We start from the raw sequence: 17,844 nt of genomic DNA on the forward strand, positions 1-17,844 counted from the left end.
TAGAAAAGGCAGGGCAATGTGCAAATGGGGATTATGGGCCTCACTCATGGCATTTTGGCATAGAGCAACGCAGAAAAGCCCCTAGTTGCACTGCCCTCTGGCTGAGTAAAAGGAAGGAATGCACCGTATTTATGTAATACGTGCATCCCTGTCCTTTCTGCCTGCGTTGGTGCAGTTTTGATAGCCTAGCACCAACATAGGCACCCTTGCATCATAAGGGATCCTCTGTTGCAGGCGGGATTGTTTTTGTGCAGGAGGGGGTACCTTCCTGTTCATAAACAATCCTACGATGTACTTTCCTCAACAGCACACATGGAAAGAGGAAAAAACAAGTTGAAATTAACATATTTCTCCTCAATACGCCTCACCTCAGAAGGCATCCGGATTTGACACTTCCCCAGATTTACATCACTTTGTAACTCTGGGACAGTGTCAAATTCCATCGGTGTTGCTTGGGAAAACGCAGCACAATGCCTATTGAACAGCTCCCAGATGCAGAGTAGGGCAACGCACAGAGTTACCCTGTGTCATCTTACTCATGATTTATGAGGCCACTCAAAGCCAAGCTGTTAGAAATGGGGGTCTCCAGTGGGCAATGGTTTGCACCTTTTTCCAAATAGGGACCCTTGCTTCTAGTCAGGGAAAGGGGGATACACTCCTAAAATAACCCCTGCTTACCCGCTTGGTAGCTTGGCACGAGAAGACAGGCTTATCTCAGAGGCAGTGTGTAAAGTATTTGTGAACACATACAGTAACACAGTGACAACACTACAAATGGACACCACACCAGTTTAGAAAAATAAGTAATCTTTATCTAAACAAGACTAAACGACAAAAATCCACAATACAGTATCAAAAATAAGACCTTCAAATGGTAGAAATAGTTCAGTTCAAAGCAAGTTGTAAATGCGCCACTTTTCTCACAAAGTACCTTAGATGCGTCACTCAAAACAAACAAAAGGGTCACAGGGAAGGTGATGTGCCAGTTCCTTGCTTTGGGGGAGGTGATGCGTCGGTTCCTTACTGCAGCGCAGGGAAGGTGATGCGTCGGTTCCTTACCTGTGGAGGAGTGTGGCTCAATGGTTAGAGCGGCAGACCCTGATGCAGAGTTCTGGCCCGAGACCAGGGTTCAATTCCCGCTTCAGCGAGTCTTGGGCTTAATTTCCTCGGACCTGTTAATTCTTGCCTCAGTGCCTATTCTAATCATGGGTCCCACGCTGCAACTCTGGGCAATAGCTTGCTTAACCTCCACAACGGCCCCAACAGCGCTAGGATGCCTGGCCTGACTTGGGGGTGCCCAGGAGTGGGCACTTCACAGGGAAAGGCCAGGAAGGGTTCCACAGCGGTATGTGTACAGCGCCTTGAGACCCCCTTGGGGGTGATATGTGCGCTATATAAGCACTACATTTATTTACCAGAGAGGAGGGGAATTGTCTGTTTCTTACTGTGTTCAAGTCACGATGCCACAAGATGGCGCCTCGATTCATGGCGACGATCGGGTGCGATGCGACAAAATGGTGGCTTGATGCAATGCGACGGTCTGGTACGATGCGTGATCTTTTGCAGCCGCATGGCAGGTGCTGCAACAGTTTTCTCGGTGATGCATCAGGACCCGGTGTGGATGTAGTGCGCTTCTTCCTGGTAGCTCGGTGAGGCATCGGAACCAAGGGCGGATGTGGCACGCTTCTTCCCGTGGTTCGGTGATACCTCGGGAATCGGTACGGATGCGACACGCTTCTTCCACGTTGCGTCAATATTCTGGCTCCCAGCGACAAACAGTATCTAGAGGTCCTAAACAGCAGCAGGCACCTCTTGGCAGGTTAGAATTCCCAGCAAGAAAATTCAGGGGAGCTGGTCGTGAAGTCTTTGTGTCCCTGAGACTTCGGACAGGAAGCAAACTCAGTTTCAAGCCCTTGGAGATGTTTTTCTTCAAGCAGGTGACAAAGCAAATAGCAAAGTTCTTCTTCTCCGTTCCTTGGCAGCAAGCAGCCACTGCAGGCCAACCCCGGACAGCAAACAGCACCGGGGCAGTACTTCTCCTCAGCTTATAAGGTTCTTCTCCTTGGCAAAGGTTTCCTCTTGATTTCCCAGAAGTGATCTAAAAATCTGGGGTCTGGGTCCCCCTTTTTATACACACAAATCCTTTGTTCTCTGAAGGCAGAGATTGTCTGTACCCAGACAAAACCAGTTCTGTCCTCACTGGTGCAGCTTCCTGGCAGGTGAAAGGAAATCTCCTCCCCCTACTCGAAATTCAACCCAGGTCCCATTCAGCACAGCCCTAAGTCATCAGGCTTCTGGAGCAACAGCCCTCTCTCAGCTCCTGTCACTCACAAGCCAGACATGAAATACACAAACCTAGCAGAGGCATACTAGATGGTTGGGCAAGAAAATACCCACTTTCTAAAAGTGGTATTTTCAAACACAGAATGTAAAAATCCCCTTCACTAAAAGATGCACTTTAACATTCTGAGTTCAGGCATACTAAACTTTATTTTCCTATCTTGTTCCTAGGGTCAGTTATGTTTATGAGATGTTATAAACTAACTGCCCATTCTGGCCTATGGGAACAGATAGCCTTGCAATAGTGAAAAACAAATTTGGCTGTATTTTACTATGAGGACATGCCACACACATCAGGGCATGTCCTACCTTTCACAAACAATGCACCCTGCCCACAGGGGTACCTTGGGCCTACCTTAGGGGTGACTGACATGTAGAAAAGGGAAGGTTTAGGGACTGACAAGTGTGTGCACTTGCCAAGTCGACATGGCAGTCCCAGACTGCACGTAGGCACTGCAATGGCAGGCCTGAGTCACATTTTATAGGCTGCTTCTGTGGGTGGCACAATCAGTGCTGCAAGCCCACCAGCAGCATTTGAGTTACAGGCCCTGGGCACACATGGTGCACTGTACTAGGGTCTGACAAGTAAATCAAATAACTGATCATGGAGCCACTAATCCATAACAACAATTTACATAAGGTTGCACTTGCACGTTTGGCACTGAACAGCAGTGGCAAAGTGCCCAAAATATCTAGACCAGCAAAAACATAGCAAAAACACAGGAGGACCAGCAAAAAATGGAAGGGAGACCCACACCAATGGTGCCAGGTCTAACACAGGACAATTGGCTTTGCGTGGCTCCATAAATCTTTGTACAAGCCCTGCGTCATGAATGTATCACTTTTCACGGTGCAAAAATGATGTAAGGCTCTCATAAATAGGCCCCCTACTGCTCTAAGAACAAAGCAATCTCAAGATGGAGATGTGTGCTTCATACAAATCATGATGCTTCACACACAGGGCATAGAGGAAATATGACTGACAATGTGCTTTGGATAAAGGGTAATGCAGAAACATGCTGTGCCATGTTGTGTTGCTATAATACAGCGAAATTGATCCTGGATACCTTATAGTCTTATAACATCTCCTTGAAAAACTATGGGGTAAAATGAGAAACCCGGATTGAATTTGTAATAAGTAAGTGTGATGTGAAATGAATACATTCTGTATCAATACAACAAAGCCATCGAATGCACTGATATTGGTACTAAAACAAGGAATAATAATTGCTGGTTCTTTTCTGGTCTCAGTATTCCTAAAAGACTCAATATGATGTTTGTGTTAAGTTGCTGCATTTTCTTGGTACCCTCCTCTTTATACATCTGCTTAACAAGACCTCTACATTTTCTTGAGGGGGCCCATTCCCAAGACAACACTTACATTAATCAATGTGAGCCCTGCTGCATGGATGCCATCTGTGCTACAATCCTGAAGTGTACTTGATGTTAGATTTATAGTGTTAAAACCATGACATATATACAGGCTTCCTTTCTCCAAACATGACATCACTAGCACATTAGGACTGTTAACACCAGTGTCATTTTTCTGCTATCAAGCCACAAACTCAACAGTGTTATACCTTGTTACAGTAAATAAACACAATCAACCTCATTCTTACTAACACTAATTAAAAATGAATACTTTAATAGCCATTTACAATTTATAAAAGCAAGACATATTTCCAAGAGTTTTGCTGTCAGAGACTTAATTGAAGAAATGGAAACATAACTCTCTACACAAGACCTTTCTAACAAAGGCCGTCGAACTGAATTATCACCATGGCATCGCTCGGGGACACAGGCGATGTAATTTGTATTCACGGGCAATTGTCAGTACGCTTTGCAGGCACTTAATAGGAAAATAGAATTTAAACATAGGGAATGTAGAGTGTGAAATACATGGAACATACTACTAGCAAGCCAATGAGGGAAAATCCATCAAGGACATCACAGTCCCTGACGAAACAGCGAATACCCCTGTAAAGCAATTGGCGAAATCTTTTAAATAATTAACGTATGCATATTTTAACTTCGGATGCCTAATACAAAACTGCACGACACCAAAATAGTATACTGCAAAAAGTCACAACATCAATTATACAAAATGAAACTGTTTTATGAAACAGAAGTAGCAGAACAGACAATTCTGACAATTCTCCACAAAGTTGACACAAATTTAGGGGCATATTAGCAAAACAGGTGATAACATTATCGCTGCTTTAGCGGCAGAAAACTGCCGGTAAAACTGCGATAATGGGCTTGATAATATGCTCTATGGAATTCCAATTGAAGCTCAGGTTAGATGTCCTTCACATCTAACCTGAGCTTCAATTGGAATTACATAGAATTTGCATCATTACACATCTTACATAGATTCAAATTAATGTGTGTCTTCTATATTATCTATTCCATAGTATTTACATGTTTCTAAAGTCATCAATCTTTATAAAACACCATCATAAAAAACAAATGACGCACTTGGACCCTCATTATGAGTATTATAGAAAACGGCTTGTATTCCCCAGCCACCATAGCTACAGATATAGGGGGTACTGGTGGCTCTGTTGTGAGGAATGTTCAGATCATTAGGAATTGGATCCTGAAAGCTCCACTAAGAAATGAGATATTATTAAGGAAAGCAAATACTCCAAACCAATGTCCCCTTTAAATACCCATGCTTCCCTGGTTTTCCACCTGGTGATTGCACCTGTCTGAAGCAGGCGAAATCACTAGGAGAAATGAAAATTGGTCCATCATAAATTTGTTGACCATACCATTCCAATGGGAAGGTAACAGGCGTTAGTGGCACCATTGGAATTAGGGGCTAACTTGCAATGAGTGCCATGTGGTTGTTTCATTTAAGCAAGTATTCCATTGCACCAAAGCTTCAGGAACAAACATTGCAAACACCTCCCTCTGACCCATCCGCACATTACCCTCCCTTGCTTCATCCTGCCTTCCCTCTCTTCCTTTCTTTCACCCTCTCTTCCTTCTTTCCAAATCTCAAACAGAAACATCTTTGATTTTTAACAGACTCCCAAAGAATAGCCAAACAATGTTACACAGTACAGTTGCACACTGTTGATCGAAACAAAAGCATTTATGCCGTATTTGGAGATGGTGATTAAGATATCTGCAGCATAACAAGAGGGAGAAACATACTCTGGAAATTTTTACAGGGGCTCCAGGGCAGTCAAGACTAAGAGTTACTGGGTTCAGAGTGGGACAATCAGAGACATTTGCCACTGGTGTCCTGGCACTTAATCTTACTAATAAGACTGAAACTGAGCACAAGTCCACATCTTTAGCCCTTCGACCAGATGGGAGCAACTTAAAATAGTCCACAATGGTGTAGGGTTAGATACTCTGGCCCATGGATTTATCAAGGGCAAGCATTGCCCTTGTGCCATACAAGATGACAAAAGGGTAACACAAGGCTTAAGTCAGATTTATCAATCGACACAGGAGCCTTCCTGGGTAATATTTAGGCACTTGTGTGGTACAAGTGTTGCAATGAGTCGGCCTGCATCATACAGCAATAATTGTACGCAAGGTAGGCATTCCCATGCAAAATCTGACTCAGTGGGATTTATCATTATTCCACTGCATGATGCACCATCACATAGTGTAACGCAACAATTGAAATGCCTTAAAATGCTGTGCATTGCCAATGCAGGCGCATGCATTAAAGCAAGAAAACAGTATAGAAAGATCACCAACACAATATACTTTGGCAAGCTCAACTGCACCATGGAGGGAGGTAGTCATTTGGGAATTGGGAGTAGGTGCAAAACAACAAAGACAGCCAGCAAAGGAGGGAGGAGCTTGTATTTCAACAATGGATATCCCTCATTGATCTTAGGGAGGAGGAGGTCATCCCGTTATACAGACTGAATAAGCAGATTATCTTGGACATTGACAAGTCTACAACCAACAATTGAAAAGACCAATGACATACCAGCTCATGCCAAATTGATGGCAGTCCTACACATCTTGGCCTCTGGATCATTTTAAAGCACATCTGCAAGTTTGGCTGGCATTTTACAGGTTGCGTTTTCAGCATTCCTCCCATCTGTGTTGGATGCCATCATCAAACTTACACCACAGCACCTTGTTTTCGCACAAACTAGCCAACAACAACAATTAGCTATAAGCAAGGTTTTTACAACATTTTTGGATTCCTTGATCTGATTGGTGCTACAGATGGCACACATATGAAATCGGTCTGAACTGCTGCCCCTGCATACATTTTCAGAAAACCACAAGCTCACTCAACATCCAGGCAATAGTGGATTATCATGGAGTGTTTACCAATGTCCCTGCAAAGTACCCTCGAAGTGCCCATGATGCATATATATTTCACCACTGTACCATCAGTGAGTGATTTGAGAATGGAAGACATGGAAATTGCCTACTCATTGGAAAGGAATACAGAATAGAAATGAGATTATTTTCACTCAAGCTAATTTTCTAAATTTGTGTCACATATACATAATAGGTGTGTTTCAATAAAACACATAGCCAATTGTGTTCCATTGTGGGATGACTTCACTGATTACACAATCAATGGTGAACATAGTGCACAGTTAGAAGTACTGTGTCATGTCACACTGTGATGACACATTCACAATACCTTCATTATCAACTCACAATCCATTTGAAGAATGACCGTTTGACGTCTGCAACACACCCACCATTGGAACATTGTTTAAGTGTGTATGTGCAATGATGGGCAAAGTCATTAATGCTATTATTGTACAAATATAACCCAAATTAGTCTGAAATAAAATATATCCTAAGCGTCTATGGTGCATATGGCAGTATATGTGGGCTAATGAAATCTTAGGAGTACTAAAGGTATGTTCACATAAAAAAATCATGTCTGTGAGTTACTGAAAGTTATGTATCAATATAGTAAATAACTGCTGTCACTAGGCTAATATGTCAAATATCACGAGCAAATGACTGCAAATATCCATTGTGAGAAAGTCATACTTTTTGCCCTGATCAACCCCATGTTATGCTTGATGCTGGTGATAACTGACTAACAGTTGTAGCTGACTCTAATTGTAATTACAATTGGTACTGACAGCCTAGCTGTAAGTCCCTCTGATAGGGCACGTAGGTTTAGTGGCCTTGTACACCTAATGCACGTAAGTGTGCACTACTGTGTTGCCTACTATCATTTTAAAGGCAGCCCTGCTTTTCAGGCTGCCTTTACCTTAAATGTATATGCAAATCTTACTTTTGCATTAAAGGTAATTCCAAAGTCTCTAACGACCTTATTTTGATAAATAAGTCACCCCTAAGGTCTCCCCTAGTTGTCCCAGGGCTAGGGTACCTTGTAACTCTTAGTAGGTACGTTATAAAAAATAGTTTATAATTCCTGGTGAGTGACAAACTGACAATTTCCCTTAATCCAACAACTTGCCACTGTTAGATTTATAATAACTATTACAGAAAAGAAGCTACAGAACTTTCTTTTTTGTAAGCCAAAATCCAGCCTTCCAGCTACACTCTCCTGATTGACAAGCCTCTGCCAGGCTGAGTTAAGCTTTCCTAATGAGGTGTGAAGTGGCCTGCTAGTGAGACAAATGATTTCCTGTGGGAGGAGAACTGAAACTGCAGAAGCAGAAGGCAGGATGAGGGTGGAGTAGCCCAACTGGTCTTCAAAGAGGGACTTACACTTTAGGACAGCACAGACCTGCACCCCCAGACACTCAGTAGGCCCTGTAATTAGATGGAAGGAACTGGAAGGGGAGTGTTAGAGAATCTTAGCCACACCAGTGGTCTGGCTCAGACATATCTAACTTTCAAGGTGAGACTTTCTCCATTTTGGATTTTGAAGGACTTGTGCTTTTTGGAAGAATAGTGCTTTTTGGAACAAGAATATGCCACACTTCCCGGGACGCCGATTGGCTGAGAGAGAAGGCCGTTACCACTCCCCCTCATTTCCTCTGACGTCAGACACCGCCAGCAGTGAGGTTTCCCGGAGTTTTGGAGTCCTGGTGTGCGGCTTCTTCGATCCACGGATTGGCGATACATTCTCCTTTGCAAAGGAGTTTATATTTCTACATTTCTTTTGATGTCCGTTTTTGAAGTAATTCGCAGTGCCCCTTTCAAAGAAAAAAGTCTGCTCTGAGGGTCCCGAGTCAGTGTGCCGGCAGACGGATTACAGCCAGCTGCCCGTTTTTTCTTTTTTTTTTTCTCTTCTTCAACAGTGGAGGCCTGCTGGAGTGCATTATCAGGGACCCAGGTTTCTCACCAAGAGTGGGTAAGTGGTTTTTCTCTTACTCACTTGTCTTGGTTGAGAGTCGCTGGGAAGATCCCACTTAACTGACATTTAATTGACTCTGACAGAGTTCTGGGCAGCATTTTTACCAGCTACCAGCAGAGGGGCACTGTAAGGAAGACATTATGAGAAAGCTAGCCAAAGGGGCAAAAGCAACAACCCCGGTCGCATCACTGACTCTAGCACAAAGAATTCAAAAGTGTGCAGCTCAGGCCACGGCGCGGTTGAATTACGCAGCCGCATTTCGACAGGATCTTCCTCTTTCATCGGAGCTGGCGGGGGTGGCAATTGTTGATCTGGCCCTACAGGACCAGCTTGAGGCTGAGATGGTGGACTTGGATTTCCCCAGTAGTCCCAGCGAGATGACTTCCCCAAGGGTGGATTTACCGATCTCTGTCACTTCCACTAAAGAGACTTTGACCTCCGGAAAGGCAGCGGGCGAAAATCTCGAGGCCAAAAAATACCCTATTTTTATCAAAGCCAAACAGGACGGACCTTTGATTGAAGCAGATGCAATGCAGGAGACGGAATTGCCGGCCCTGAATCTTTAATCTCCAAGCCTGGCAGTCAATTGTCTCTTCTCTTAAATCCATCAGTTGAGGAAGAGCCCATGCATCTTTCAATGCCGGGGGTCTCAGATGTGTCTATGTGACCTCACCGGTGGTCCCTTATTTGACGGGTCCAGAGGGGTCCCTGTTGGAGGATAGGTCAAATGTTATTCAGCTAGATCCCCCACAAGGTGGCGGCTCCTTTTCTATGCAATGGGACGCTAAGAGCCTCCTTAATTTAATTCTGGAAGAAATTTGGGACCTAAAAGCCTCCCAATCCACTGAGGTCGCTGCAATAAATGCTCGCTTGACGAAGATCGCGGAATCCATGGCGCAGGTCCCGGCACGGCTCCTGGAGCCGTAACTTGGATCTCCCAATTGGAGGATCAAATTTCATCCCTAAATCGTGTGTCTACCTTCCAGTCCTAGAGAGCTTCACTAGTAATGAAGCTGGAGGAATTGGAGAACCATTCCAGACGTTCAAATCTTCGAATCCTGGGCATTCCAGAGAGTTTGGAGGGCCAGCAGATGCTACAATGGATTGACTCTTTCATAAAGAAAAATGTCCTTCCAGAATTCAAGGGCGATCTGACAATAATGAGAGCTTATCGGGTCCCCGCACATCTCCCTGGTAATGCAAAGTTCCACTGGACGATTTTGGTAAACTTTGGTGATTTTGGGGTCAAGGAGCAGATTGTGTCTAGAGCAATCAGGCAAAGACAATTTTCTTTGGCAGAAGTGTCAGTGTGTCGTATTTTTTCAGACATATCAGCCTCCGCTGCAAAGAATTTTGTAAAAATGCTTCAGTTGTTTAAAACTCTAGGGGCACAAGCCATGATAGCTCAGCAGAGTAAGCTCAAAGTGTTAGTTAAGGGCAAATTTCATATTTTTTGTGATGTCACAGAGGCACAGGGATTACTACAAGAGATTTCGGCTGATAAACCCTAGTGGCTTGAAGCAAGTATTTGGTTGACCTGCTGGGGGGTATGTATCTTTGGGTTGGGAATTGGTTATTCATCCCTTGAGGATTGTATCACTATATAATTCTTTTCACGGGTGAAATGATAAGGTGTCAGCATAAGGTGTAGAAGGGTAATGACAGTATAAGGTGGTATAATTTGGGGTTTTGTAATGTAGGAAGAGGAAGGGAGGGTAGGGGGAGGGCTTCATTCAGCTGCACTAAGTACCAAGTCAGTGTGCAGGTAGTAGGGTGGGTGGGTGGGACAGGTTGTCGACCACGGAGCAGGGGCGGCCATCTGCTCGGGCGACAATGGGTCACGGGTTGGGTTGGGAGCTTGGGGGAAAAAATGAAATCCATATTTTAAATTCATACTCATTTGCTGATTGTTATGTGAGAGCAAGAAAGGAGAACCTGTCACCTCCGTTAGATTTGGGCTGGAGGCTTCTTTCCGTTTTAGTAAAAAGAATATTCTTGGAACATGGGGGTATTCAGAAATGTACTCTTTTTCCGTAATGGGTAATAAGGAAATAGTGAAAGTAGTGTTGTTTAATGTGAATGGCCATAATAATAAAAGGAAAATGCGGGCCATTGAGGCTTCGATTAAAAGAGAGAACCCCTCGGTCATTTTAATACAAGAAACCCATATACCAGTGGGGAAAATTTCCGAGTTTGCAATGTTCAGAGCCTGGGCAGCCTGTAGGGGTTTCTCTTCATCCTCAGTAGCACATAGGGGGATGGTGATTTTTCTTAACAAATAATTCCAGGCTGAGGTGGTCAATTCGGCAAGCGATCAAAGTGGTAGATGGTGCTGGTTACCTATAATGTAGACCATTGACCTCTGACGTATGCTAGTATATATGCCCCAGTTGAAGATAATCCCCTCCCAAATGAGGAACTTTTTCAATCTTTAATCCAAGTCCCGGGAGAGTTAATTGTGGGAGGCGATTTTAATTTGCTAATGAATCCCAGGATCGATTCCTCATCTAAACTAAAAAGTCAGTTAAAACGAAAAACTCTTAAAATTATACATAGCTATAGTTCAATGCTGGATATTATTGACCCCTGGAGAACAGCATCTCCTAACGAAATTGCTTACACTTGTTTCTCAGGGAGATTTGACACTTTTTCACGTATTGATTTTTTTCTTATTTCCAGGCAATTGGGTTTTTTACAGCAGAAAATTCTTCAAAATGGATTTTCTGACCATGCATTGGTGGTTTTGGAGTTAGCTTTGGGTAAAGGAAGTGTATTTAGTAAAAGGTGGACATTAAACCGACAATATTTGCTAGAAGAGGATTGGGTGTCTTCTAGTAAAACACAAATTTTAGAGTTTTTTTAGCAAAATCTTGGCTCTGCTCCATTCCATGTGGTATGGGATTCATTTAAAGCCTTTTTTCGAAGCCTATTTATAGGTAAGGATGCAGAGAATTCAAGAAAAAGGAAGGGAGAAAAATGGTTAGTAGAGCAAAAAGTGGAAGAATCTTTTGAAAGGTTTCTCTCTAATCCCTCGGCCTTGAATAAACGTCAGTGGGTCAGCCTAAGCGGGACCTGACTGAAGTATATTATGCCAAAAGCGACACTCTTTTTCAACAAGTTAGGCAAAAGACCTACGAAGAAAGCAATTACACTGGGAGATTTTTAGCTTGGCAGGCTAGAGAACGGGCCGCAAGTAATCAAATATTGGCTTTGAGATGCCCCACCTCTGGCTCCCGTACGGAGGATTCGGAAGAAATAGGAGAGATAATGGTCCAGCATTATAGGAAGATCTATGGCCAGCAATTGCCAATTGATATTTCATCATTGGAAGATTTTTTGTGGGAATACGAAGTACCGGGGCTATCTGAGGAAGATAAAGGGCATATGATGAACCCTTTTACAAAAGATGAGTTAGGGGAGGTTATTAAAAATCTTCCAAATGGTAAAGCCTGTGGTCCAGATGGTCTGCCAGCGGAATTTTTTAAAACATTCTTCGGGGTAATTGGGGACTCTTTATTATTAGTTATAAATTCAATTTTTGTGGGTGGGCCTATCCCTTTGTCATTTAGAGAAGGAAGTGAAGACCCCAATTCATATCGTCCCATCATGCTTTTAAACTCTGATTACAAAATAATTACTAAACTTTTAGCTAATCGTTTTAATGGAATTGCCTCTCATTTAATTCATCAGGATCAGAATGGTTTAATTGCTGGAAGGCAGCTTGGCATGAGCACGCACTTTTTGGTGGAGGCACATGATTATTTTGATACCCAGAAGACACCAGCCTTGATACTATTTTTAGACGCCGAAAAGGCTTTTAATTTGGTGATCTGGGAATCTTTATTTTGTATCTTAGGCATATTTGGCATCCAAATTACGGGGCTGGTTGGAAAGCTATATTTGAATGCTGAGGCCAATATTAATATTAATGCAGCTAGTGTCGGCTAAGTAAAAGTTACAAGAGGAATTAGACAGGGATGTCCGCTTTTCCCGGTTCCTTTTTGCCTTTTTTATTGAACCTCTTGCGATAGCCATTAGGAACAACCGGGATATCTGCCCCCCGCATCCAAATCTGGATAAAATTAAATTATAGATGATATTATGCTGATTATAAAACCAGAGAAGGAAGTGCAGTCAGCGGCCTTCCAGATTTTCGAACAGTATGAGGCTTTTGGAGGGTATAAAATTAATTTTAAAAAAACAGAAGTTTTACTTTGCGGTGATGGGGCATCCAGGGACTTACACCCCGACATTATCTCATGTTTGAGCACAAATCCGAAGAGATATTTAGGGGTGTATTTTTCACCATTAATTTAGGAATTATATGACTTAAATTTTGTCCCACTACTACGAAAAGTCCAAGATTTGCTTACCCGATTGCATCCTCTTCCATTATCTATTCTAGGCAGGGTGGCACTGATCAAAATTTTAGTGCTTCCACTTTTTAAATTTCTCTTTTCAGCTATTCCCTGTGTTCTAGTTAATTCCTTTTTTATGAAACTAGAGTCTATGTTTACATCATTTCTCTGGGGCAAAAAGGTCGCCCGCATTGCACTGAGCACTTTATATGAGGAGCGGGCAATTGGTGGGCTAGCTCTCCCCAATTTGAAGGATTACTATTACGCATACTTTGCACAGTATATGTCTAGATTTAAGCAGGAATTACATTCAGGTTTCTTTGCAAAAAATGTTATGAACTTAGTTTGTAAAGAGAATCAGATCCATTGCCCACTATCAATTTTCAGTTCTCCTAAGTGTCTACATTGGTTTTACCATAAACGGCAGGCTTTTTACAAAAGATACTCTATCCCAGCAATTAATAGTTCTACTCCTATAGCAGGTCATATTTCCTCCGCAGGAATTAAAGACTCATCTACCATTATTCAAAATTGGACCAAGGCAGGCTTTCGTAAACTCTCAGATTTTCTGCGGAATGACTGGTGGTTGAATTTTGAGGAAATATCTTGCTTAACCCATAGCAATGTTCTTCTCCTGGGGTCATATATCATTCTAAAGAAGTTTTTCAGTAATCTGGACTTGGTCCAGATTAGCAATCAGAAAAGCCTAGTCTATGATTTAGTAGAAGATACAGTTAAAAAAAAACGGGGGTTTGGAAAAGACGTCTTGCCTCGGTTATGGGGATAGATCTGGAAACTAAGGCTATAATTAAATGGGAAAAATATGAGGAGTTGGAAATCAATGTAAATGTTTGGTCTACAATAAATAATTTAAATTTTAGCACGCTCAGGGGGGCCAATTGGCAAACGATGCTATTTTTTAGTAAGTGGCTACTGTATAGAACTCCGAGTTTCATAGCTAAGGCCTATCCAAATCAATCAGGGCAGTGTTTTCGGCGCCACAATCATCCCTCCACCAATTGGACACACATAATTTCACAGTGTCCCCTGATCTAGAAATTTTGGATTGAAATTTTTTGATTATTTAACATCAGAACGTATATTAGCAAGTGGTCCCAATGCCTTGCTGATAGTTCTTGGTTATGATCCAGATCTCAGCCTACCTGACAAAACGATTAAACTTCTTTATATTGGAATGCCAGTTGCCGGGTCACTTTTACTTCAAAGGTGGCGATCAGATCTAATATCATCAAAATATGAATGGATCTGGAAAATGGAACAGGTCAAAAAAAGTGAACGAGTATATGCCATGCGAACGGGTGGGTTGCAGAAGTTTGGCAAGATCTGAGCAGAGTTCTTTAATGGGGATGCCTAACTTGATAGAATTGGTGGATTTTTTAGGGGGGGGAGGCAGTAGCACTATACTTTACTTAGAAGGGTTTTTTTTTAGTTTAAAGTGAACTATTTTGGATCATGTTTTACTTTTGATACGTATTCTTACTGGGTTTATGTTTTAAAGAAGAAAAGATCTGAGAATATGTTGAAAATTGATGGGGCTAGGGTGCAATTGATGACATTTTAGGGCAATAGGCATTCTTAGCTATTGGACTTGAAATACTGCTGCTGATTTATGAGCTTGATGAATTTTTGATTAAGTGTTTATGTTAAATTTTAATTCCTGCAAATCTGATGATATTGATGAATATTGATGTATGAATTTTGACATTTGGATGTATGAATATTAAGATGCTAATTTATGTAATACATGGATTAAAAAAAAAATAATATGCCACACTTTAGAGGAAGTTGTCATACTTCTGGATGTCACCCTGAACCCCATTGGTCAGGGGTGCCCACTCTTCTGCTTGTCGCCCAGGAACCAATGAATACGTATAAGATAGCTTCACAGCAACTCTAATATGCTGCCTGAAATAACAAGGAGAAGAAGGACTGCCCTGTTGGAACCCTGATCTTCACCCAATGAACTGCACTCTGAAGGACTGCACCTGCTGCACAATTTGGTACTACAGCCCTAAGGACATTGCCTGGCTTCACGAGGATTAAGGAGTTGGCCCATTTTATGAACGTAGAAGAGCCAATATTGCATAACAAACTACATTTCGATTAATAACTGAAGGTAATGTTTGAGAATGCTTACAATGATAAACTGTATTAGCCAAAATTCAAATTGTACATTGATGTGTTGTACTTCTAACACTGATTAAAATACTCTCATTGTACCATATATGTAAAACATTAATGTAGAAAAAGATTTGCCACATAAATTCAAATTTATTTTTACATCAAATATATGAATTTTGCTAGGTGTGAAACATTGCTTGTGATATACATTTTACAACCAGTTCAAAAATACATAGTTTAACTCTCATTTCAGGTGATCAAGGATAAGGATTACAGCCATGGATGATCACCACCTTTCAAAATACACAGAATTATGCTCAGAAGAAATATAAGTCAGTTTTGGGAAAAACTCGCAATGTTGTTGAGCACATGTTTGTGGTAAATAAATCACCTGGATCAATCAGGTGAAAGATGAATTTACTCTCAACAAATAGTGGGCAACATAATTTGTGTGTACAATATTACACAACACTACTTACATTACTCAATGTTCCTTGGGACTATGACTGTACAATCACACCTGAGGATGATGAAGATGAAGAATCACAATCTTAAATATTGCATCCGATAGCAGGCTGTGCCAGGTGAGATCATATGGTTGAATTACTTTTAACTGAAGGTAACTAAAATTATGACACTTTGTACATAATGTTTGACAATTTGTACATATTGTACTTGTACAATAGCAATAAATAATTAATCAAAAACATAAATATATGAAGTTATGTTTTAAGTTTGAGGGCTCCTATATGGGCATATACTGTGCATCATTTAGTTACAAATCTAAATGTAAAATCATGCAGGCATGTTAGCGATGCAATTGTGTTGCAGCCATTCAGTACGTCCCCACAGTGATCACAATGCAAATTAAGTGTGTGTGTATTCAGCCAGTGTCCACCTTTTAAGATAAGGCTCCTGCACAGGTAACGGTCCCTTGCTAGTTCCACTTGATTACCTGTGCACACCCATGTGCACAGGCGTGAGAGCTGCGTGTGTGAAATTACCTTTGTGCGCAGCCCAGTAACTGCACACAGGTAGGCTGCTGCAGAGGGGACTCTGCATGTTAGATACTGACCTGGGATAGACCTTATAATGTAAGTGTACTGTAATAGGGAATGTCAGTGTGATTTCCTGTTTAGCCTGGAGCGACACTTAATTTTACAAATAGCGAGAAAACTAACTTACAGTGAAGTTTTGCTTCCCACTGGCCTACAGAGACCAGTGAGGTATCAAATTGGGTTGTCACCTATACAGGAAAATCAGTTCTGCAAGTTCTACAAAGATATATGTACAAATTGTGGGTCATCCATTTTCTCTGCCTCAATTTAGGATTAGAGCCCATGCATTTGTAACCCTGCTGTGCTAGATTAATTTCAGATCTCTCCATCAGCAGAGATAAATACCTCCTCACACAAAGGGAGACATGAAGAGTGCTTCAGCCAGCACCTGAGGAGGAAAAAGATGGGGATGAATTATCTGCATCAATCAATTAGTTGTCACACTCTACCAGGGATATTCCTGCTCAACCCCACGGTACAAAGAAGGTAGCTCAGACCTCTGGACCCAACACAGGAGGGGGCTCCTTTTTGAAAACCTAGTGAGGCAATGATTTCAGCAAGGGGTGGAGCTGAGGCCCCCAGAGGGAATGTGACTAGTGCCTCCAGGATGATGCCATTTTGCTCTGCCCCAGCATGCTGTGCAAGAGGATTGGGACAGGGATGGAGAGGTGACGTGGTACTCTAAGATTTGCTAGGGGTGTCTGGCTTCTGGAACCTTCCCGTCCCCTTTAAAAACTCTTGCAGAAGGGAGAGACTCACTCTTGGCTGATGATTTTCTGTGCTTTGCTGCTGGGCCTTGGGGCCGCCATGAACAACTGGAAAGAAGAACCCCTGATGACAACAGAGGGCTAAGGACTCTGCCCAGTTAACCCCAGGGCCAGTGGGATACCAGTTGGGAGAAAGTCCTGGACCACCACACCCAGAAACCGAGAACAGGAGGAAGGTTGGTGCAGGAAGCCAGGAGAGCCAGTTCCTTGAGGACTGGAGGTGAGGAGGTCTGCTGCAACTGCTTCTGGTGGCTAGAGCTCACCACCAGGAGTAAAATAACCCCAAGAAGTTTGGTGACCTTTAACCTTTGTCCCACGTGGGGCTTTACTGGTCTTTTCTAGTGCTCGATTTAATTTTCCTAAATATTACTAGAAAGGGCATGTGTGGAGCCTCCTCCTCATTTTCACCTTTCACCCCAGGGACCCCAATCTCCCCGATGGCCAAGGCAAGAGGACCACTGTGCTCTCCCAAATGTGGTGGACCCCTCCCCTACTCCATCTGCCAGTTTCTGGGTAGAGCAGGGTAGCCACCATGGAGCAACACCCTGCCTGCAAGAGGCGGGCAGCAAGAACAGAGCTGCTGGCTCCTTTGGCAGCAGGAAGAGAGGCTGATGCACGGTATCTGGCAGGGCAGCCAGAGATGGACTCCCTGGCCTGCTCACAATGCTGGGACACTGTGGTTGCCCGGGAAGACCGCCCACCCCCTAAAAAAAAAAAAAAAAATACAAAGAAGGGTGCATGGCCCAAGGCCACGCGAGAAGAAAAAAAAGTGTCTCTTTCCAACACAGCATGAGAGCCACTTATGAGATATTCACTGCTCATGGCTGGAGCGGTTCATAATACCCTGCGGGGCTTCCTTATTTACATAATTTTTTTACTTTTGCTGGCCTCTGTAGGTCAGG

This window comes from Triturus cristatus, chromosome 5_2 (assembly GCF_964204655.1).
Source record: "Triturus cristatus chromosome 5_2, aTriCri1.1, whole genome shotgun sequence".
Classification (NCBI taxonomy): Eukaryota; Metazoa; Chordata; class Amphibia; order Caudata; family Salamandridae; genus Triturus; species Triturus cristatus.